Here is a 25052-nt window from a genome sequence, read left to right on the forward strand (position 1 = left end):
AAAAACTTTTTTACACTTTAGCATTCTTGCCAGAAAAGAAAGAAGGAACACTTCTAAGAAAGCAAGTCACTGAAAGGCCAAAAGATAATATTATAGACAGACAGATGATTGATAGACAAACATAATAGATGGTAGACAGAGATAGAGATATTCACTGATAATAAATAGAGTACAGAGATAAATTTGCCAGCAGACCCCACCCAATTTCCTCAATGCCAGTAATTTTTTATTGGAGAGAATATTAATTCTGAATAACCAGCAGATATTCAAACCAACAGGCATGAGAGAATATAACTTGTATTCAGTTAGTGCCAAAGAAGTGTAAAAAAGAAAGAAAGAAAAACACAGTGTACTTTTAATGCCCTTACATTTTTCTAAAAATGCCAACTCTAGACTTCAACCTGGGCTTCCCAGGTGGCGCAGTGGTAAAGAATCTGCCTGCCAACGAGATGCAAGAGACGCAGTTTCGATTCTTGGTTCAGGAAGATCCTCTAGAGAAGGAAATGGCAACCAACTCCAATATTCCTGCCTGGAAAATTCCATGGACAGGGGAGCCTGGTGGGCTACAGTCTATGGGGTCACAAAGAGTCAGACAAGACTGAGCATACATACACCTACAGACTTCAACCTAGAGTCTGCAGCATGCTTACAAGCACACTCAACTAGGAGCTCTAGGACTTCACAGAGAATTTTTTATTTTCCTAAGGAATGTTGCTTCAGAAGCCCCTAAGAGGCAAGGAGAAGGCAGTATTGCATCTGCTATCAGTGGCAGCTTTCAAACAAAGATCCCTCTCATATATGTACAAATATATGGAACAGCACAACTTTGCTTCAACATGACTGATACAAGTTCATATATTTATCCTAATTCTCAAGTGACCTTAGAGTTGTGCCAGGTGCAATGGTCAAAGCTGCACTGCCTATGTGATTTAACCAAATTAGTGTCATGATTATCCAAGTCAAATTTAACAATCAATTCTGATGGATAGAAGCCAAGATGCTGTAGGATGAAAGGGAGGATGACATTGGTCATCTTCCACTTGTCTCTTGTGCTTCTACCTGTTTTACAGTGCCAAGAATGCAAGGTCTTGCTCACTCTTTACCCAGGCCATTTGTTGGGGCAGGTGGTGGTTTAGTCACTAAATATATCTGACTCTTGTGACCCCGAGGACTGTAGCCTGACAGGTTCCTCTGCCCATGGGATTCTCCAGGAAAGAACATTAGAGTGGGTTACCATTTCCTTCTCCAAAGGCCTGGGACTATAGCCAAAAAACCTTAAGAGATAAGGTAATGTCTCCCTTTAAGACAAAGAACAATCTTGCTTACTTCTCAGCACAAAGTGATTAATTCCCTAGGCTCAGGGTTCCTCAGCTGCAACGCAGTAAAACATACAAAGTTTGGAATCCTGAAGAAGAGAAAGACAAAATAGATCAGGAAAAATACTGGAACAAATACTGGCTACGAATTTTTCAAAGTTAATAATACATGTCAAACCAAAGACACAAGAATCTCAGAAAATAGCTAGTGGCATAAACAGAATACTAAATCCCAGAGATAAATAGCAGGTATATTTTATTCAAATTTCTAAAAATTAAAAGACAGAACACTTTGGAAATAAGCAAAGAAAATGACACATTACACAGAGAGGAACAAAGATAAGAATTTAAGGCTTCTTTTTAGAAACCATGCAACTTTAAAGACAATGGAATTACATCTTTTAAGTACTGAAAAGAAAAAAGTTGTTAACCCAGCTTTCTATATCCTTCCTCCACAAAAAAAAAAAAAAAAAAAAAAAAAAAAAACTTTCAAAAATGAAAGAGAAATAGGGATCATCTCCTCAAACAAACAATAATTGTGGGAATTTATTGCCAGTTGTTCTACTTTACAGGAAATATTCAAAGTTCTTCAGGTTGAAGACAAATTATATCAGAGGAAAATTTAGATCTCTACAAAAGGATGAAGTGCACTAGAAATGAGATAAATAGATGTAAAATAAAATTATTTTTATCTTATTTTTGTTTTAAAAGACAATTGTCTAAAACAAAAAATAGTAGTAATGCATTGTGGGTTTATATGATCCACAGAAGTAAAAGTTGTGGTAATACAAACAAAGCTTGAGAGACAGAAAACAGAAAAGTACCACGGTGAGATTCTTATAGTATATCAAAAATGGTATAATATTATTGGAAGTTTATACTGTAAACTCCAGGGTTTAGCACTAAAAATGTTTAAAGAGATACAAACAATAATCCAATGATGAAAATAAAGTGGAATTTAAAAAACAACCCAAGAGAAGGTAGAAAAAGATCAGAAAGAGAAGGACATATGTAAGAAAGAGAAAAGAGCTATAAGATGGTAAGTGTGGCAGATGGGATTCTGATAACCCCCTTCAAGACTGCTGTTTCCTGCAGTACATATATCTACTCCCAGTTATTCAATCAAACAGCAATCTAGGTGCTGCTTGAAGGGATTTTTTTGATGTCTCAATATCTTTAATCCGTTACGTCTAAGTTAGGGAGCCTATCGTCCATGAGCCAGACCTAATGTGATGAACTCTTTAAAGGGATGGGGCTCCAGGTTGGATGCATGAGACAAGTGCTCGGGGCTGGTTCACTGGGAAGACCCAGAGGGATCGGGTGGAGAGGGAGGTGGGAGGGGGGATTGGGATGGGGAATACATGTAACTCCATGGCTGATTCATGTCAATGTATGACAAAACCCACTACAATATTGTAAAGTAATTAGCCTCCAACTAATAAAAATAAATGGAAAAAAAATAAAATAAAGGGATGGGGCTCTTCCTAGTTAAAGACATTTACGTGAGGGAGTGTCCACTGGCGGCTGTAATGATGAAAGAAACTTGGTCAAAAGGGCCTGAGGCAGCCTCTCACTTCAGAGAGCAGCTCTCAACCGAGAGCCGGTAAGGAAACACTGACTTTAGTCCTACAGTTGCAAGAAATGAAATTCTGCCAGCAACCCAAATGATCTTGGAAAGAGATTCTTCAGTAAAGAATTTGGGTGAGGGTGGGATGTTCTGAGAGAATAGCATTGAAACAAGTATACTATCAAGGGTGAAACAGATCACCAGCCCAGTTGGATGCATGAGACAAGTGCTCAGGGCTGGTGCACTGGGAAGACCCAGAGGGATGGGATGGACAGTGAGGCGGGAGGGGGGATCGGGATAGGGAACACATGTAAATCCATGGCTGATTCATGTCAATGTATGGCAAAAACCACTGCAATATTAAAATAAATAAATAAATAAATAAAATTTAAAAAAAAAAAGAATTTGGGCGAAAACATAGCCCAGTTAGCCCCTTGATTTCAGCCAAGACTTCTGACCTACATAACTGTGGCTAATAAATGGGTATTACTTTAAGCTGCTAAATTTGTGGTGATTTGATATGTAGCACAGATAACATACAGCAGATATTAAAACAACCATATCAATAATCACATTAAAGTTGAATGGTCTAAACACACACATTAAAAGATAATTTGACTGAACAATAACAACAAAAATAAAACTGTTTACTTTCTACAAGAAATCCACCTTTAAAATAAGAACATTGAAAAAAATAAAATAAGAACATTGATAAGTTAAAAGTAAAGGATGGAAAAGGTATACTATGCAAACATTAACCAAAAGTCAGTTCAAGCAGTTATATTAATGTCAAAGTAAGTACAGAAAAAGGATTACTATGAGGGATATAGAGGGATATTACATGAAGAGATTACTTCTTCAACAAGATATAACAATCCTAAATACATAAATACACCTGGGCTTCCCTGGTGGTTCAGTGGTAAAGAATCCACCTGCCAATGCAAGAGATACCAGTTCAAACCCTGATTCGGGAAGATCCCACCTGCCAAGGAGCAACTAAGCCCACGTGCCGCGACTACTGGGCCTGTGCTTTACGGCCCGGGAGCCAAAGCAGCTGGGCACACGTGCCACAGCCGCTGAAGCCTGTGTGCCCTAGAGCCGATGCTCCGCAGCAAGAGAAGCCACCGCAGTGAGCAGCCTGAACACTGCAACTGGAGGGTAGCCCTGCTCACTGCAGCTGGAGAAAAACCCGCTCGGCGACGAAGACTCAGCACAGTAAAAAAAATATATATATACATATATGTACATATATAAATACACACACACACACCTAACAACAATTCAAAGTGCATGAAACAATCTGAAGAAATAGAAAGGAGAAATAAAGTAAGTTTTCTTAGCATAATGAAATTAAACTAGAAATCAGTAACAGAAAGCTGACATATTCCCCCAAATACTTGGAAATTATTTATAACACACTTGTAAATAATGCATACATTGCATTATATAATTATGTAACAATAATACATTGTAGTAAATGTATTAAATACATGTATTTACTAAATGCATTTAGAGTGTAGGTGGAAATTTCAACAGGAAATAGAAAATATCTTGAAGTGAAGCATGGGATGCAGTTAAAGCAGTACCGAAAGCAAAATCTATTACTTTAAATGCTTATTTAAAAATATTGAAGTTCTCAAAATCAGAAATCTAAGGTTACACCTTAAGAAACCAGAGAAGAAAGACTGGATACAAAATAAGGAAGAATACAATAAAGATGAAATTAGAAACCAGTGAATAATAATAGAGAATTTCACTAAAAAGTACAGCAGTTTCTTTTAAAGAAAACACTCAGTAAAGCTGATAAACTTCTAGCCAGACTGAAAAAAATACAAAACTCAAATCACCAATATCAGGAAGGCAGAGGGTCACTACTACAATCTTCTCAAATATTTAAAGGGTTATAAAGGAATATACAAATGACTATATACTGAAACACTTGCATGATGTGGATCAATTCTTTGAAAGACATAAATAAAAAATCCAGGAAAGAGTAAACTGAATAGTCCTAAGAATTAAATTCATAGTTGAGAATCTGCCAACAAAAGACATGCCATTTGTGAATTCTGCAAAGCATTGAAAGTAGAAATAGTATTAATTCTACAAATCTTTTCCAGAGCATAAAAGAGGAAGAAATACTTCCTAACTCATTTTATGATATCACTACCCATTCCAGTATTCTTGGGCTTCCCTTGTGGCTCAGTTGGTAAAAAAAATCTGTCTGCTATGTGGGAGACCTTGATTTGATTCCTGGGTTGGGAAGATCCCGGGAGAAGGCAAAGGCTACCCACTCCAGTATTCTGGCTTGGAGAATTTCATGGACTGTATAGTCCATGGGATCGCAAAGAGTGGGACACAACTGAGCGACTTTCACATGACTTTAACACCAAAACCAGGGAGCAATATTATAAGGAAAAGCAAAACAAAATAAACACAGACACAAAAATCCTCATCAAAGTATCAGAAAATTGAGTCCAACAATGTACATAAAGGATAACACAAGTTACCCAATTCGGGTTTGATAGACAACCAACTCAGGTTTATCCCAGGAAGGCAAGGCTGCTCCTATGTTTGAAAATCAATCAATATAATTCACCATATTAATAAACTTAAAAAAGAAAAACTATATGATCAACTTAATTGACACAGAAAAAGCCCGTGACAAAATTTAACATCCATTCCCAGGCAAACTAAGAATAAAAGTGATGGTATTGCAGGTGAGGAAAACAAAGACAAAACCCCAAACATGGTGCCTGTCAGCTCCCCTCCTGGAGAGAATCCCACTGGGCCCCTGCGCCTCAGACCTGCGCTGTGAGCGCCACGTCTGGGCCCTGTTCAGGGGGCTGCCCCCGCGCTGGGCCCTGGGGAAGCACTCAGCCTGTGAACACCTTTCCTCTGTTCACCCGGCCCCTCCGGTCAGGCCTCAAACCCAGACGCTGGGGGCTCGTCTCTCAGGAACAGGTCTTAACAGCCGGCTGCCCAGGGAGAAACTCTGGGTTTTGAGTTCCCTCCTGGGGTGGGGTCAGTAGAGAGGTGGTGTCTGCCCCTCCTGCCCACTTCTGTGTGATTTCCCTCTCATTTGCCTGGTGTGGAAGTATCACTATGTTTTTGTTTTGGGGGTTTTTTTTCAGAGGAAAGTTTTCCATGTACAGCTGTAGAGTCGATGAGTCTGTGGGAAGAAGTGGGTTAAGAATTTCTTACGCTGACATCCTGAACCAGATCCTAGATAACTCATGTTTCTTAATGTTTCTGAGCCACAGACTGATCCCCAGATAATCTGATGAAAGCTCTGGGCGGCTCCCAGGAGAACACACACACACTTATGTGCAGCACTTCACAAAACATCTCTGGGGTGATGAAGCCCTTGCAGCCCATCCCCCAGTATGAAGCCCTCTCAGCCCCCTCGCCTCCTCCCACTGTCCCTGCTTCCAGCATAACCACAAGGCTCTCTGGCCTCCTTTCCACCCTTCAAAGCCCATGCCTGCTCTTGCCTTGCTGAAACCTTTCTAACAACTCCACCCTATGCTGATCTGTACCCCCTCCAGAATCCTTTATCTGCACAAGCCAGTGGGTATAAGATGATTTTAAGACCCTTGCTTTTCTTGCCCAGGACTTAATGTTGTCTCCAGCCCACAAACTTTGAACACAATAGGTTCTCAGTTTTGTCATCTGTCAATATTGTTTGGCTTAATCCCCCAGTTACACTTCACAGAGGCTCAGCTCAGTTCAGTCGCTCAGTCGTGTCCAACTCTTTGCAACCCCATGGACTGCAGCACACCAGGCTTCCCTGACCAACTTCCGGAGCTTGCTCAAACTCACGTACACTCAGTCAGTGATGCCATCCAACCATCTCATCCTCTGTCATCCCCTTCTCCTCTCACCTTCAATCTTTCCCAGCATCAGGGTCTTTTCAAACGAGTTACTTCTTTGCATCAGGTGGCCAAAGTATTGGAGTTTCAGCTTCAGCATCAGTCCTTCCAATGAACACTCAGGACTGATCTTCTTTAGCATGGACTGGTTGGATCTCCTTGGTGTCCAAGGGACTCTCAAGAGTCTTCTCCAACACCACAGTTCAAAAGCATCAATTCTTCGGCGCTCAGCTTTCTTTATAGTCCAACTCTCACATTCATACATGACTACTAGAAAAACCATAGCTTTGACTAGATGGACTTTTCTTGGCAAAGTAATGTCTCTGCTTTTTAATATGCTGTCTAGGTTGATCATAGCTTTTCTTCTAAGCAGCAAGTGTCTTTTAATTTCATGGCTGCAGTCACCATCTGCAGTGATTTTGGAGCCCCTAAAAATAAAGTCTGTCACTATTTCCACTGTTTCCCCATCTATTTGTCATGAAGTGATGGGGCTGGATGCCATGATCTTTAGTTTTCTGAATGTTGAGTTTTAAGTCAACTTTTTCACTCTCCTCTTTCACTTTCATCAAGAGACTCTTTAGTTCTTCTTCACTTTCTGCCATAAGGGTGTTGTCATCTGCATATCTGGGGTAATTGATATTTCTCCTGGCATCTTGATTCCAGCTTGCGCTTCATCCAGCCTGGCGTTTTGCATGATGTACTCTGCATATAAGTTAAATAAGTAGGATGACACTATACAGCCTTGACATACTCCTTTCCCAATTTGGAACCAGTCTGTTGTTCCATGTCCAGTTCTAACTGTCGCTTCTTGACCTGCACACAGATTTCTCAGGAGGCAGGTAAGATGGTCTGGTGTTCCCATCTCTTGAATAATTTTCCAGTTTGTTGTGATTCACGCAGTTAAAGGCTTTGGCATAGCCAATAAAGCAGAAGTAGATGTTTTTCTGGAACTCTCTTACTTTTTCAATGATCCAACAGATGTTGGTAATTTGTCTTTCAATATACGTTTCCATTCAGTTAAACTCTCTTAAGATGGTCTGGTGTTCCCATCTCTTGAATAATTTTCCAGTTTGTTGTGATTCACGCAGTTAAAGGCTTTGGCATAGCCAATAAAGCAGAAGTAGATGTTTTTCTGGAACTCTCTTACTTTTTCAATGATCCAACAGATGTTGGTAATTTGTCTTTCAATATACGTTTCCATTCAGTTAAACTCTCTTAACTAGCTTGGCTACTGCAAGGTCACCTTCTTTTAAATCACATTTCACATGCTCCATGCAACGTGGTGCTGAGTTTTGATTACTCTGGGAAATGCTTTTAGGGCTCGACACAAAAAAAGCCTTTGGGAGGAAATCTAAGACAGCTGGGTAGGGAATCACATCTCCTTTAACATATTAGAGGCAAGCATTGCCTTTACCCAAAACACAGCTTGTTTTTCTTGTATTTTTCTTTTCTTCACACCAGCATACAAACAGGCACACAGATATGTGCTCCTAGTCCCATAACATAGCTCTAAAGCCCAAACTGGATTGAAAGTGGGCAGCCGTGGGTGACCCTTTCAGTTTCTGGATTCTAAAATGCTAATAAGTAAAAGCAATACAAAATGCCAAATGCCAAGAAGCACATAGCAGCATCTAGGGAAGCCCTTCCTTGATATGTAAACAGAATAAAGGCCGAGGGGGTCCTAAGATCTACGCACCTGACAGAGAGAAAGTGCTTACCTAGGATACCTGGAACCAGCAGGAAGGAAGCTTTACCATTACTGGGAAGCAAGCAAGGAGCAGGCAGGAAGGTTTCCCTGGCAACAAGGAAAGAACTTTGGAGAAGTGTGCAATCACTCTGCTTCATTCTGTTTGGGGACAAGAGCCCCAGTCTCGGTGCAGGAGGCTGGAGGTAAACTCAAGGTGAAAGTAAGAGCTGCCACCTCCAGGAAGCTGACCAAGCTTTAGCACAATGCTGACCTCTCTGCCAGGGGTCCCATGAAAACACAGATTGAGATTAGGACTTCCAGGATGAGGCAGGTCTGGATTTAAGCTTCATTTTTCTCTGACTTGATGGTGGGTGATTTTGGCATCGTTCCTTGACTTGCTAAAGCCTCCATTCCCTTATCTGTAAATAAAGATCTAAACAGTAACCACCTCACAGGTTTGTGAGGAGCATCACATGAAATAAGGCAAAGCACTGAGCTCCATCCCGAGGATGCAGCAAGGCCTTCCTGTGCATAGGCCACCTTCTCTCATAACAGTCCCAGGCCATGGTACAGGGGGCCGGACGCTGGCATAGGGATGACACCTCACCCACTGCTCAGAGTTCAGGGAGGTATAATGAGGAACTGGTGAGTCCAGGAATGGTCTCAGACAAGCTGACGGCTGAACAGGAGCTTCAAACCCCAAGGGAAAGGACACACATCACAGAATGGTGCAAACAATGGATATGAAAGTCAAAGGAGGCAGGGCCACCAGGGAAGGAGTCCAACCCGGTAAACCTCAGCTCGGCCCTGAGCTGGGGATGTGAGAGCTGAGGCTCCTGATGCAACCAGTCATTTGGGGACAGACAGCCCAAAGACAGCCTCCAGGCTGACCTTGGTTGGCATCTAAGGAACAGAGTAGCTAATCAGAATTCTGGTTTTTAGATGGAAGGGATTAGAGAATAAAGGTGTGAGAATTTTGAAGTACTGAGTTTTAGCCAGAACTTCCAGCATGTCGTCCGATTGTACTAATTAACTAGAGGTGGAAAGTGAGTCTTGCCTGGTCTGCCGGTAAATCAGAGGGAAAATGTGTAAAAGGCAGGCTTCTGCAGAGCAGCAAACGGCTGAGCCCACCACCCAGGTCTCCCGCTCATGGCGCAGACAGTCATCGGGGTGTGATGTGGGAAGAGGGGAGGAGACACCGAGGACGCCCCTACCATGTTTGCCTCCAGAACAACCAGCTCTCCATCACCATGTTCCTTCTTCTCCTCAAGACTAAGCTGCCAACTACGGCCTGTCCTTCCAGCTATGTGGTCTGGAACGTGCCCTCCCACAACCCGGAGCTGTGATGCCTGCGGCCCCGGATAAGGGACGGGACAGGCAGAAGATAGCAATGCCTGTGACCAGGGCACTGGGCTTCCACCGTCCTGCAGGGCAGGCCAGCCAGAGCCGTGAGCACCAGGAACCCGCCTGACACGTAGAAGCTGGCCTGGTGTGTGAGCTGCTGAAACCTCCCTGGAGGCCCACCCTGTGAGGCCAAGGACCCTCCCGCAAGAAGGCGCTTAGACACAGCAAATGAAAAAAACACAGTTGACTGCAAGATTCTATTGAGCATGGAGGCATATTGCAGGCTGGTCTCAAACCCCAGCCCAGACCCTGCCAGGCCCTCTGCAGACCCTGACTTCCGTTCATCAACCCAGACTCAGTCCACCCTGCCTGTAGCCCTGCTGGTGGCTATGGCAACCAGTCCTGCTCCCCAGCAACCTCAGAACCAGCCCCAAACCTACGCTTATCAGCAACCCCTTCCAGTCAGGATGCAATGAGCCCTGCAGATGTGTGGGTGGGGGAGGGGGAATCCCCACTCCCGGCTCAGCACCTCAGGACATGACCTCTGTTCCTGTTCACACTGGCTCATCTGTACTGCCTCCAAGGCTCAGCCAAGACACGCTGAAACCCTCAGCCCATTACATTTCCAGGAAGGGTGAAGCCTGCTACCACATGCCACGGTTGGTCCTTTGACTTTCATATCCATTGTTTGCACCATTCTGTGATGTGTGTCCTTTCCCTTGGGGTTTGAAGCCCCTGTTCAGCCGTCAGCTTGTCTGAGACCATTCCTGGACTCACCAGTTCCTCATTATACCTCCCTGAACTCTGAGCAGTGGGTGAGGTGTCATCCTGTGCCAGCATCCGGCCCCCTGTACCACGGCTGTCAATAGAGCTTGTCAGAGGAGACCCTGAACCCCAGGACATGGGCCTGAGAAGCCCAGTGAGGCTGGAACTGTCCTGGGGTGTGACCGCCCACCAAGAGGGCCAGCCCATCCTCCTCAGGTGGAGAGTGGCTGCAAGTTCAAGTCCCAGATTTCACGTGGTTCCTCCAAAGGAGACACAATGAAGAGGGAAAACCTTAGGTCAGGCTGGGAGATGGGTAAGGTGTTCCAGCTGAGCACATCCAAAGTGTCCCTGAGAAAGCAGAGGAAGCATCACTGGGGAGAAACCGTGGAGACCGCAGGAGCAGAACAGTCCCACAGAGCAGTCCTGGACGGCTCTTGGACATGGACAGTGGCCTCGGGGCTACCCCTCTAGGAGGTACAACCTAGACAGTCCTAAAAATGGGAAAACTGCCTTCCCCTCCATCTCAAGTTACAAGAACTACTCATTTTTCAATCAACAAGTGTTTTAAGTAGCTTCTGGGTGCATTGCACTGAGTTTATTATTAAATAAATATGTATTACATGTGATATTAAATATACATACGCATGCGTACTAAGTCACTCCAGTTGTGTCCAACTCTTTGCGACCCTATGAACGTAGCCAGCCAGGCTCCTCTGTCCATGGGATTCTCCAGGCAAGAATATTGGAGTGGATAGCCTATCCCTTCTCCAGAGGATCTTCCCAACCCAGGGATCAAACTCAGGTCTCCTGCACTGAAGGCAGATTCTTTACCAGTTGACCTACCAGGGAAGCCTAACTTTTTTTGAATTCTAATTCCCTAAAATTGCCACAGGCTTATAGTATATGGTACCTTTCTGTTACTTAATGTATCTACATAATTATAATCTTAATATACTGCATTCCCCTAAACCTCTAGGCCTCTGAGACATGATTTTTAGGGCCGCTCACATTAGCACAGTATCTATCTATTACTAGAATGGAGGGTCTCCAGAAAATATAATCACCTATGGATGCAACTTACTCTGACCGTGCTTCCTGAAAATCTGTCAACATTTTAGTTGCCTTCTAAGTAACATGTTTCAGTTCTAGAGCTCACATTCCAGAGCTTTCTCCTTCTCCAGGCCAACCATCAGAAAGGAGCCATGGTAAAGCAGAGACTAACAAGCCACAGCACCCCGTGCTGGACAGTGGAAACCCATAATCAGCAGTGGAACCTCTCATCTCATGGTCCGGTACTGCATCCCTTTAGAAGTGGACACTACAGTCTGGGTGGGAGAAAATGACAGTCATCCAGAACCTGGGCAGCATGTAAATTCTAGCTCTGCCTTCACCAGCTCTGAGACTGAGGGCTTCTCACTCTAAGTTCTTTGAAGCTTATAAATGAAATGGTTGAACTTTTCTAGAGACTTCATGATTTAAGGTGCTATAGTTTCTAAATTGATATCTTTTATTCTAAATTGTCCTTTTAAAATATTTCAATTTTCCACCAAACTTCCCTATTTTACCAAAGTTCTCTGTTGCCTCCTATATTTTTCTTGCACATATAAAAGGGTGAACATCTGTGCTCTCTTTGGCAGCACATATACTAAAAGGGTGAACATCCATGGGTTGCTTACAACAGACACCGTTGCAGACCCTTCACACGACCTGTTTTCTTCAGTCCTCACAACATCCCTAGGAGATCTATTATTATTGTTTAATAATAAGACTGTTATTATTGTTTCCATGTTATAGGTGAGAAAGCTGAGGCTTAGAGAAGGAAGTAATCTGTCCGAGTTCTCACGAACATTTAGTTGCACAAATAAATTTTTAAACCAATTAGCATCACTCCAAACCCCAAAATTCACCATCGTGTGTGCCCCCACACTCCATCACTCCATACTGCCTCCTTCAAGCCATCCCATAAACACACAAGGAGTATCTTGGGGAATTATTTGCCTATTATTTTAATACACAAGATGAGAAAACAAGAAAAATGGAAAATTTCAGTAGAAAGTCTCTTACATGGCTGGAGGGAGATAGAGTTAAGAAAAGATGATTAATGACAATAGGATAATCAATCCTCAAGCTCTAAAAACAATATTCAGATAGCAACCAGTATTTTTTGCTCATGGCCTTTGTTTTATCAAATATTTATATACATTTAAACATCATTCTTACTACACATGGAAAAAACTGATATATTTATAACTCATCTGACAGTGAACCCTTGAGGGCAGAGAACAGTTGCGCCCTGGCACTGAGCACAGTCTCTGGTATACAGATGCCAGTGAGCGCTGGTTTGGTGAATGATTCTTTAACCACATCTGCACCTGAAAATAGGGAGACTGTGCATAACTACGCCTTCTGCAGCACCCTTCTTATCCCCAGTCTCCAGGGTCTCTAGACCTGCAGCTAGCCTGGGAACTTTTCCATCTATGAAAGAATTTACCAAATGTTCATCACTGTCACTGTCGCCAGCCTATTGCCAAGGTCAGAGTTCCCCCACACTTTTGGTGAATGGCCCCTGAATTTGGTTGCAATTGACAATTAAGATTTATGTTAGTTCCCATATTCACTCCTCATTCCATTTTTTACTATTAAAAAAATTATTGAAAATTTCATAACTACAAGCCTTTAGGATACATGATGAGAGGTTGTTGCTAAACCACGAAAGATGCCAGGATTCTTGGCCTCCAAAGGAGAGGAGTTCAATCCAAGGCCAGTGACGAGGCTTGATCACTCAAGAGTTTTTGTGTAATCAAGTTTTATTAAAGTATAAAACAGACAGAGAAAGCTTCTGACATAGACATCAGAAGGGGGCAGAAAGAGTGTCCCCCTGCTAGTCTTTAGCCAGATGTTATATAGCTACTAGCAATCTGCTAATTAGAGAAAGAAAATGTTTCAAAACTCAGAGGCTGGCATCAGGCCCCTCACCAACAACATGCATTTTAAGATAACATTGGCACCAGGTGAGTTGTCCAAGGCCATAAAATGATAGACAGGAATCTTAAAGAAAGGCAGGTTTCCAAGCAAATACAGTTTCATTAACATAGCTTAATGGAACATTTGCATGAGTAAAACATACTGGTTTGTCAAGTTGGTTGTAAGTCTTAGGCAGAACCTACTTGAAGACAGAGACTAGGGTAAATACATAGCTCATTAACATAGCTTAAGACAAACATTTCTATAAGAAAAATGCATTGGTTAGCTCAACGTCTGAGAAAAATTAACTTCAGGTGGAACTAGGGGTCATCAAGGCAACACAGAATTTTTAAAGAAACCTCTTTTTAAATTTGTATCATAATTTCTTCCTTTGCAAGCTGCTTTAGGTGTAGAGTTAGGTTATTTATTTTACTTTTTTCTTGTTTCCTGAGGTAAGCCTGTATTGCTATGAACCTTCCCTTTAGCACTGCTTTTACAGTGTCCCATAGGTTTTGGGTTGTTGTGTTTTCATTTTCATTCATTCCTATGCATATTTTTATTTCTTTCTTTATTTCCTTGGTGATTTGTTGGTTATTCAGCAGCATGTTGTTCAGCCTCCATATGTTGGAATTTTTAATTGTTTTTCTCCTGTAATTGACATCTAATCTTACTGCATTGTGGTCAGAAAAGATGCTTGGAATGATTTCAGTTTTTTTGAATTTACCAAGGCTAGATTTATGGCCCAGGATGTGATCTATCCTGGAGAAGTTTCCATGTGCGCTTGAGAAAAAGGTGAAATTCATTGTTTTGGGGTGAAATGTCCTATAGATATCAATTAGGTCTAACTGGTCTATTGTATCATTTAAAGTTTGTGTTTCCTTGTTAATTTTCTGTTTAGTTGATCTATCCATAGGTGTGAGTGGAGTATTAAAGTCTCCCACTATTATTGTGTTATTGTTAATTTCTCTTTTCATACTTGTTAGCATTTGTCTTACATATTGTGGTGCTCCTATGTTGGATGCATATATATTTGTGATTGTTATATCTTCTTCTTGGATTGATCCTTTGATCATTATGTAGTTCCATCTTTGTCTCTTTTCACAGCCTTTGTTTTAAAGTCTATTTTATCTGATATGAGTATTGCTACTCCTGTTTTCCTTTGGTCTCTATTTGCATGGAATATCTTTTTCCAGCCCTTCACTTTCCAACAGTATTTTTCAGAGAACTAGAACAAATAATTTCACAATTTGTATGGAAATACAAAAAGCCTCGAATAGCCAAAGCAATCTTGAGAAAGAAGAATGGAACTGGAGGAATCAACCTGCCCAACTTCAGTCTCTACTACAAAGCCACAGTCATCAAGACAGTGTGGTACTGGCACAAAGACAGAAATATAGATCAATGGAACAAAATAGAAAGCCCAGAGATAAATCCACACACCTATGGACACCTTATCTTTGACAAAGGAGGCAAGGATATACAATGGAGAAAAGACAATCTCTTTAACACGTGGTGCTGGGAAAACTGGTCAACCACTTGTAAAAGAATGAAACTAGAACACTTTCTAACACCATATACAAAAATAAACTCAAAATGGATTAAAGATCTAAATGTAAGACCAGAAACTATAAAACTCCTAGAGGAGAACATAGGCAAAACACTCTCTGACATAAACCACAGCAGGATCCTCTATGACCCACCTCCCAGAATATTGGAGAAAAAGCAAAAATAAACAAATGGGACCTAATTAAAATTAAAAGCTTCTGCACAACAAAGGAAACTATAAGCAAGGTGAAAAGATAGCCTTCAGAATGGGAGAAAATAATAGCAAATGAAGCAACGGACAAAGAATTAATCTCAAAAATACACAAGTAACTCCTGCAGCTCAATTCCAGAAAATTAAAAGACCCAATCAAAAAGTGGGCCAAAGAACTAAACAGACATTTCTCCAAAGAAGACACACAGATGGCTAACAAACACATGAAAAGATGCTCAACATCACTCATTATCAGAGAAATGCAAATCAAAACCACAGTGAGGTACCATTACACGCCAGCAGGATGGCTGCTATCCAAAAGTCTACAAAAAATAAATGCTGGAGAGGGTGTGGAGAAAAGGGAACCCTCTTACACTGTTGGTGGGAATGCAAATTAGTACAGCCACTATGGAGAACAGTGTGGAGATTCCTTAAAAAACTGGAAATAGAACTGCCATATGACCCAGCAATCCTACTGCTAGGCATACACACTGAGGAAACCAAAATTGAAAGAGACATGTGTATCCCACTGTTCATCGCAGCACTGTTTATAATAGGACATGGAAGCAACCTAGATGTCCATCAGCAGATGAATGAATAAGAAAGCTGTGGTACATATACACAATGGAATATTACTCAGCCATTAAAAAGAGTACATTTGAATCAGTTCTAATGAGATGGATGAAACTGGAGCCCATTATACAGAGTGAAGTAAGCCAGAAAGAAAAACACCAATACAGTATACTAACGCATATGTATGGAATTTAGAAAGATGGTAACAATAACCCTATATGCGAGACAGCAAGAGACACAGATGTATTGAACAGTCTTTTGGACTCTGTGGGAGAGGGCAAGGGTGGGATGATATGGGAGAATGGCATTAAAACATATAAATTATCATATGTGAAATGAATTGCCAGTCCAGGTTAGATTCATGATACAGGGTGGTTGGGGCTGATACATTGGGATGATCCAGAGGAATGGGATGGGGAGGGAGGTGGGAGGTGGGGTTCAGGATGGGGAACACATGTACACCCATGGCGGAGTCAAGTCAATATATGGCAAAACCAATACAATGTTGTAAAGTAAAATAAATAAATTAATTAATTTTAAAAGAAAAAAAGAAAAGGGTCTAATCTGGCCATACTGCTACCCTGATCTTGTACCTCTAGCCTCCAGAACTGTGAGAAATAAATTTCTGTTGTTCACAAGCAAAAAAAAAATAAATAAATTTCTATCAGTTCAGTTGCACAGTAGTGTCCGACTCTTTGCCACTTCATGGACTGCAGCACACCACACTTCCCTGTCTATCACCAACTCCTGGAGCTTGCTCAAACTCATGTCCATTGGGTCGGTGATGCCATCCAATCATCTCATCCTCTGTCATCCCCTTCTCCTCCTGCCTTCAACCTTTCCCAGCATCAGGGTCTTTTTCAATGAGTCAGCTCTTTGTATCAGGTGGCCAAAGTATTGGAGCTTCGGCTTCAGCATCAGTCTTTGCAAGGAATATTCAGAACTGATTTTCTTTAGGATGGACTGGTTGGATCTCCTTGCAGTCCAAGGGACTCTCAAGAGTCTTCTCCAACACCACAGTTCAAAAGCATCAATTCTTAAGTGCTCAGCTTTCTTTATAGTCCAACCCTCACATCCATACATGACTACTGGAAAAAACATAGCCTTGACTAGCCGGACCTTTGTTGGCAAAGTAATATCTCTGCTTTTTAATATGCTGTCTAGATTGGTCATAGTTTTTCTTCCAAGGAGCAAATGTCTTATAATTTCATGGCTGCAGTCACCATGTGCAGTGATTTTTGAGCCCCTCAAAATAAAGTCTGTCACTATTTCCACTGTTTCCCCATCTATTTGCCATGAGGTGATGGGGCCAGATGCCATGATCTTCATTTTCCTAATGTTAAGTTTTAACCCTTCTTTTTCACTCTCCTCTTTCAGCTTTATCAAGAGGCTCTTTAGTTCTTCTCTTTCTTCCATAAGGATGGTGTCAACTGTATATCTGAGGTTATTGATATTTCTCCCAGCAATCTTGATTCCAGCTTGTGCTTCATCTAGCCCAGCACTTCTCATGATGTACTCTGCATATAAGTTAAATAAGCAGGGTGACATTATACAGCCTTGACATATTCCTTTCCCTATTTGGAACCAGGAAATGGTTTGAGCAACCATTTGTAACTCAAAAGCCTCCCTGCGACTAGAAACAAATCCAGCTACACAGTTACAGATGCAGGAAACAAACAGCAAAAACAGAACAATAAGGAAAGTTAAAAGTCACATTATGTCCACAGTTAAAGTACAAATTGTTGCATCAGTCCATTTTAGGATTTTTAAACGTCATCAGATTAATAAGAGGCATCACATATGGTTGTTGTTATCGAAGGTAGCCACAGACTTGAAGAAAGTCCTTTCTCTGAAGTGGAGATGCGCACTACAGGAAATCTTCCACTGATGAAGAAGGGAGCGCTCCGCAGACCCAGCAGTTAGACCAGTTATGGAATTCAGCATAGGAGTGAGCCCAGGACAGGAAGGCATTGTCTTCAGGATCAAATGGCAGACTCAGGATTTTTGGAGTCAGCAGAAGCAGGCCCACATAGATTATCAGGCCCATCTGAAAAGTACAAAGTTAGAGCATAGAAAGTAAAGACATAAAGTGTTGTCATTGAGTTCTAGTCAGGGTGCCACCTCTTAACTCGAGTGTGGTGTACCCACGAATCAATCCCTGGCACCTTGACAGTGGTGGGAGAAGAAAGATAACCTGTAAGGGCCTTCAGAGGGGCTCGAGGGATTGACCCCCAGATCCCAATGTTTTTATCAGGACCTTGGTTCCTGGCTCAACTAGAGGCTTGCTTGACTCAGAGGCTGGGTCAGGAGTCACCTCCTAGAGTTCCTTTAATGCCTGTTGAAGAGCTGAGAGCTGAGTTACATCATTAGTTAATTTCAAGGCTTTAGTAAAACTTTTCCATTGAGCATTTCCAGGAATTATTAACTGCCCATCCTCAGACTGTAACCATCCTTTATCAATAATCTTTGTTCCTCTTTTCTGATATCTTTCTAATTCTTCCTCGGTATATTGTAGTTTTTCCTGGTCCACAAGACCTGTCCAAATCAAAGCCGTCTGCAGTAAAGAGGTTGGTAAAGTGCTGCTTTTCTGGCTTGACAGTCAGCCAGCTGATTACCTTCAGCTACTTTACTCCCATCCCTGCTGTGCCCTTTGCAATGCATAAAGCTACTTATTTAGGACAATTTATAGCAGTTAAAAGTCTCTCAATCTCTCAGAAATGCTTAATAGGCTCTCCCGTTGCCATTTGAAGCTATCTTTCTTCCCATATTGAAGCATGAGCATGTAAAGTCAAATAAGCATACTTAGAATCAGTGTAGATATTTACTTGCTGCCCTTTGCTTTAACTCTAGAGCTGGGGTCTGAGCTACAAGCTCTGCTAGCTGAGCACTTGTTCCCTGGGGGAGAGATTTTGCTTCTAAACCCTGTTCAGCCATCACCACGGCATAACCTGCTTACTCTTCCCATCCCAAACAAAAGAACTGCCATCTGTAAATACTTCCATGTCAGGATTGCCTAATGGGGTATCCATCAGATCTTCTGGAGCTACATAGTTTGAAGTTAGAAATTTGGAACAACCATGATCAGATATTTCATTTTCCTTTTCAGGAAGGAAAGTGGCAGGACTTAAATTTCCACAAACTTTAAGCTTAGTTTTTGGTCTTTCTAATAACAATGACTGATTTTTAAGAAGCCTACTGTCTGTCATCGAAATATTAACCTTAGAGTTTAAGATTCCACTCCTATAGGCTTCTGATGAGGCCCTCTGGCTTGTGTCAAAACTCTCACGGCCATACCTTTTCTTTCAGTGACAAATTAAATTCTGACCCTGTGGGCAAGCTCAAAGTGGAAGCTTGCAGGAAAGCAGTCTGAAGAGCCTTAAAAGTCTTTTGAGTATCTGGAGACCAAACCAGTTTGTCGGTTGGGCTTATTGAGTTTCAGATATAAGTTTATATAAAGGCTGGGCAAGTTCCCCATAACACAGAATCCAAATGCTGCAGTAGCCTATGATTCCCCAAAATCCTCTCAACTGTCTCAGGGTCATAGGTAGGGGATGATTTAATACAGGTTTAATTCTAGAAAGCATACTGAAAAATATTTGGCTCATTTAGGAATTTCAGATGATAGACCTTGCTCAGTATATCCCTCCCCAAAAGGGTGAGGGAGACTCTGGCACAATCAGAAACTTGTGTGAAAATAGGACAGAGCCCCAGTTGCAGCTTAGAGGATGACTGAAATAATAACATTTGGCTAGTCAAGACAATCCCATTATAGAAGCGGATCAGGGAGAAAGTGGGCCAGGGGCTTCAGCAAGCACAGAGTAAGTTGTCCCAGTGTCCAAAAAGAAATTGATGGATTGTCCCCCCACAGTTATTAATACCCAGGGTTCCTCAGGTGTAATTAGGATGGGAACTTGTGTAGGGCCCCCTGGGCTCCTTCAGTCCTGATTGTCTTGAGAGTCCAACCCCCAAAACCTACTCCTCTGGGGGCAGTCTTTCCTCCAGTATGGTCCCTTGCAGACCAGACATGGAACCCAGGGTGGCTTAGATGGCATGAGGGCAATCCCACTTGAGGTGCCCCTCCATTCCACAGTAATAGCAAGCCCATCCCTTTTCACCTGGGTCCCTCTGGGCATTTTTCTCAGGGTTTTTAACAACAGTTCTGACAGACATTACAAGGGCTCCCATCTGTTCCTTTGTCTTTCTCTGCCTTTCTTTCTTTTCTTCATATTCCCTACCGTAGACTGTCTGAGCCAGTTGCAACAGATTATCTATAGACTGATTTGATCCATGGGTTTGTTTTAATAGCTTACAGCGGATATCTGGAGCCAACTGAGTGAGAAGTATATCTTTTAAGATCACTCTTCCCTCTTCACTTTCAGGATCAATCTCAGTGAATCTGTGAAGGGCTTCTCTCGGTCTATCTAGGAATTTACCAGGAGGTTCCTTCTCTTCCTGTTCTATGTTGGCCAATGTGTCATAATTTAAACTCTTAGCATGCGCGTGCCTGAGTCCTTCAAGTATACATCTGACAAAATGACTCTGATCCCATCTTCCTTTAGCCATGTTTTCATCCCAATCTGGTTCAGATTCCCAGTGGGGAGGGTGGGACCATCAGATTCCCAGTGGGGAGGGTGGCTATCTCATCCTCCTTCTTCCCTACTGATTCATTACCAAGCCATTCATCTCCATAGGCAGCCACTTTCCCCAAAACTTGAGCTCTTGAGTCAGGAGATAGCATCTGTCCCGGGACATACATCTCTGCAAGTAATGTCATAAAGTTAGTCCCATAAAGACTTCTATCTAGATAGATAGATATAGTCTTGACCACAGTTGGGACTGTTTGAAATCAATCCCTCCTAGAAGGGTTGATTCTCAGCCTGTTCAGTTGGAAGTCCCAGATATAGGGGCAAGTAAGAGGACAGGAAGGGGCTGAAGGTTTCACACCTAAACCTGCACCTTTAGGACACAAGTCTGGCATGTCTTGCAGAGAGATAAAGGGAAACACATATGCTACTTCTACCCATTTCCCTTTTTTTCTACAGAACCAGTCTAATTGTAAAACAGTATTATAATTAAGAGACCCTCCAACTGGCCACCATTCACCATCCTCCAATGGACACCGTGGCCATGCAGTATCACATAGGAAGATCAGGAGTTTCTTCCCTAAGTTCTGGGGATCAAATCTATCCCAGTTTTCCAGGATACAGTTCAAAGGAGTGAAGCTGGAATTGTTAGCTCCCATCTGTAAGAGAGAAAAAAGCAACCAGCGCCATCTCCAGGGAGGCGTCCCTCCCTGCTCTAGATAGGGGTGTAGACAGACTTAAACCAGAGCTTTCCTTCCCTGATCAGACTTAGTCTGTCCCTTACCGACACAGGTGCCATATTCGTCCCTCCCAGTTCTACCACTAAGGTGGGGTGGAGATGCAGCAGGGGTAGACCTCATTTCATCCCAGACTAGTGTACAGTTCCTCACCATTAATATCTTGCTTGCCTCTGATGCCACCTGGGGTTCAATCAGAGTAACATTCCAGAAGGCCTCCCAAGCTAAGACCGCTGAGGGAAATATTCGTCTCCTGAGTGCCTGTGCACAACCCTGAATATATTCCTGACCACAATAAGACCAGTATGAATATACAACCAAGATGTTTGTTCCTTCTGAGCATCACCACACCAGTATAATAGTGATAGAAAAAGAGATGGTGAAGGGCTGGCCAGTGAAGAATAAGTGATTTTTGTCCTCAAGTTATTAGGGCCGGTCCTTCCAGTTCATTCCTATAGATTCCACAGAAAGAATACCTGAGGAGTTGGGACAAAAGCCACTGAGAGCCTCCTCTGGTCCACTAAGAGTTGTCACCAAAGGAAGGAGCCCACGAACTTCCTATCTGAGTAACCTGTAACCTGAGAGGTACTCTTAGAGCTAGAGCTCCATCTAGCTTGTGACCTTCTGACTCCTAGCAGGGCTAGGTGCTTCCTGACTACCAGTCTAAGTTTGGGACCTAAGTAGCAGTACACTGTAACAACCCCTTGAAAAGTCTATGATTTGACAGATTAAGTTAGTAGTTCTAATTCCCAAGAAGTTATAGAAATGGTCAGAGAGACTGGAAAGTTTGACCAAGAAATGAGAGTTCGCTCCACACGCTCTGCCCATTTCTCGCTGCTCCCCTCGCAGGGAGGTTGGGTGTCTCATGGCACTGGCAGGTCGGTATAATCCCCCAACAGGGCAGAAAGTCACTTCTGCCATAAGCCATATGAGGTCACCACAGAACCGCAGAGCAGGGCTCCTCACTTGCTTTGAGAGGGGCATGTCATTCATTCACACAAGCACACCATAGAGTTAGTAAAGTACAGCAGAAAACGTCTTTGCTAGGAGAACAAAGAACTAGAGCTCCAAGCATCCTTACCTTGTCCTAAAGCATCTCGGACAAGCCCCCAAGATGAAAGGTTGTTGCTGAACCACAAAAGATGCTGGGATTCTTGGCCTTCGGAGGAGAGGAATTCATTCCAGGGCCAGTGATGAGGCTTGATCGCTCAGAGCTTTTGTGTAATAAAGTTTTATTAAAATATAAAAGAGAGCTTTTTCACAATGGGTTTGCCGCCAGGACACAGGTGTCATGAAAACCACCATTAAACCTAAGCCAAAATGGGAAAGGAGAAGACCCACATCAACATTGTTGTCATTGGGCATGTAGATTCAGGGAAGTCTACCACGACTGGCCATCTGATCTACAAATGTGGCGGGATCGACAAGAGAACAGTTGAGAAGTTCGAGAAGGAGGCTGCCAAGATGGGAAAGGGCTCCTTCAAATATGCCTGGGTCTTGGACAAACTGAAAGCTGAACATGAGCGTGGTATCACCATTGATATCTCCCTGTGGAAATTTGAGATTAGCAAGTACTATGTTACCATCACTGATGCCCCAGGACACAGAGACTTCATCAAAAACATGATTACAGGCACATCCCAAGCTGACTGTGCTGTCCTGATTGTTGCTGCTGGTGTTGGTGAATTTGAAGCAGGTATCTCCAAGAACGGGCAGACCCGTGAGCATGCCCTACTGGCTTACACTCTAGGTGTGAAACAACTAATTGCTGGAGTTAACAAAATGGATTCCACTGAGCCACCCTATAGCCAGAGGAGATATGAGGAAATTGTTAAGGAACTCAGCACCTACATTAAGAAAATTGGCTACAACCCGGACACAGTAGCATTTGTGCCAATTTCTGGCTGGAATGGTGACAACATGCTGGAGTCAAGTGCTAACATGCCATGGTTCAAGGGATGGAAAGTCACCCATAAGGACGGCAATGCCAGTGGAACCACCCTGCTTGAAGCTCTGGATTGCATCCTGCCACCAACTCGCCCAACTGACAAACTCTTGCGTTTGCCTCTCCAGGATGTCTATAAAATTGGTGGTATTGGTACTGTCCCTGTGTTCTCAAACCTGGCATGGTGGTCACCTTTGCTCCAGTCAATGTAACAACTGAAGTGAAGTCTGTAGAAATGCACCATGAAACATTGAGTGAAGCCCTTCCTGGGGACAATGTGGGCTTCAATGTCAAGAACATGTCTGTCAAAGATGTCCATCGTGGCAATGTGGCTGGTGACAGCAAAAATGATCCACCCATGGAAGCTGCTGGCTTCACAGCTCAGGTGATTATTTTGAACCATCCAGGCCAAATCAGTGCTGGATATGCACCTGTGGTGGATTGTCACACAGCTCACATTGCTTGCAAGTTTGCTGAGCTGAAGGAGAAGATTGATCGTCGTTCTGGGAAAAAGCTGGAAGATGGCCCTAAATTCTTGAAATCTGGTGACGCTGCCATTGTTGATATGGTTCCTGGCAAGCCCATGTGTGTCGAGAGCTTCTCTGATTATCCTCCCCTGGGCCGTTTTGCTGTGCATGACATGAGACAGACAGTCGCTGTGGGTGTCATCAAGGCAGTGGACAAGAAGGCAGCTGGAGCTGGCAAGGTCACCAAGTCTGCCCAGAAAGCTCAGAAGGCTAAATGAATATTATCCCCAATACCTGCCACCCCAGCCTTAATCAGTGGTGGAAGAACGGTCTCAAAACTGTTTGTCTCAATTGGCCATTTAAGTTTAATAGTAAAAGACTGGTTGATGATAACAATGCATCGTAAAACCTTCAGAAGGAAAGGAGAATGTTTTTGTGGACCATATGTTTTGTATGTGGCATTTTAAGTTATTAGTTTTTAAAATCAGTACTTTTTAATGAAAACAACTTAACCAAAAATCTGTCACAGAATTTGAGACGCATTAAAAAAAGTTTAATGAGAATATATATATATATATATATATATATATATATATATATATATATATATAAAAGAGAGACAAAGCTTCTGACATAGACATCAGAAGGGGGCAGAAAGAGTGCCCCCTGCTAGTCTTTAGCCGGATGTTATATAGCTACTAGCAGTCTGCTAATTAGAGAAAGGAAATGTCTCAAAACTCAGAGACTGGCACCAGGCCCTCAACCACAACATGCATTTTGAGTTAACACTGGCACAAGGCAAGTTGTCCATAAAATGGCTATAAAATGATAGACATGGATCTTAAAGAAAGGCGGGTTTCCAAGCAAATTCAGTCTCTTTAACATAGCTTAAAAGAATATTTGCATGAGTAAAACATACTGGTTCTGAGTCTTAGGTGGAACCTACTTGAAGACCAGTTCAGTTCAGTTCAGTCGCTCAGTTGTGTCCGACTCTTTGCAATCCCATGGACTGCAGCACACCAGGCCTCCCTGTCCATCACCAACTCCTGGAGTCCACCCAAACCCATGTCCATTGAGTCAGTGATGCCATCCAACCATCTCATCCTCTGTCGTCCCCTTCTCCTCTTGCCTTCAATCTTTCCCAGCATCAGGGTCTTTTCAAATGAGTCAGGTTTTCGCATCAGATGTCCAAAGTATAGGAGTTTCAGCTTCAACATCAGTCCTTCCAATAAACATTCTGGACTGATTTCCTTTAGGATGGACTGGTTGGATCTCTTTGTGGTCCAAGGGACTCTTAAGAGTCTTCTCCAGCACCACAGTTCAAAACCATCAATTCTTCAGTGCTCAGCTTTTATAGTCCAACTCTCACATCCATACATGACTACTGGAAAAACCATAGCCTTGACTAGATGGACCTTTGTTGGCAAAGTACTGTCTCTGCTTTTTAATATGCTGTCTAGGTTGGTCATAACTTTCCTT

The 25052-nt window shown here is 42.5% G+C and overlaps 1 pseudogene; it reads left to right on the forward strand.

Annotated features, from left to right (window-relative positions):
* Positions 1 to 22471: 22471 nt before the first annotated feature.
* Positions 22472 to 24130, forward strand: LOC110150667 (elongation factor 1-alpha 1 pseudogene; annotated as a pseudogene).
* The last annotated feature ends 922 nt before the right edge of the window (positions 24131 to 25052 follow it).

Source organism: Odocoileus virginianus, chromosome 22 (genome assembly GCF_023699985.2).
Source record: "Odocoileus virginianus isolate 20LAN1187 ecotype Illinois chromosome 22, Ovbor_1.2, whole genome shotgun sequence".
In the NCBI taxonomy this organism is placed as follows: domain Eukaryota; kingdom Metazoa; phylum Chordata; class Mammalia; order Artiodactyla; family Cervidae; genus Odocoileus; species Odocoileus virginianus.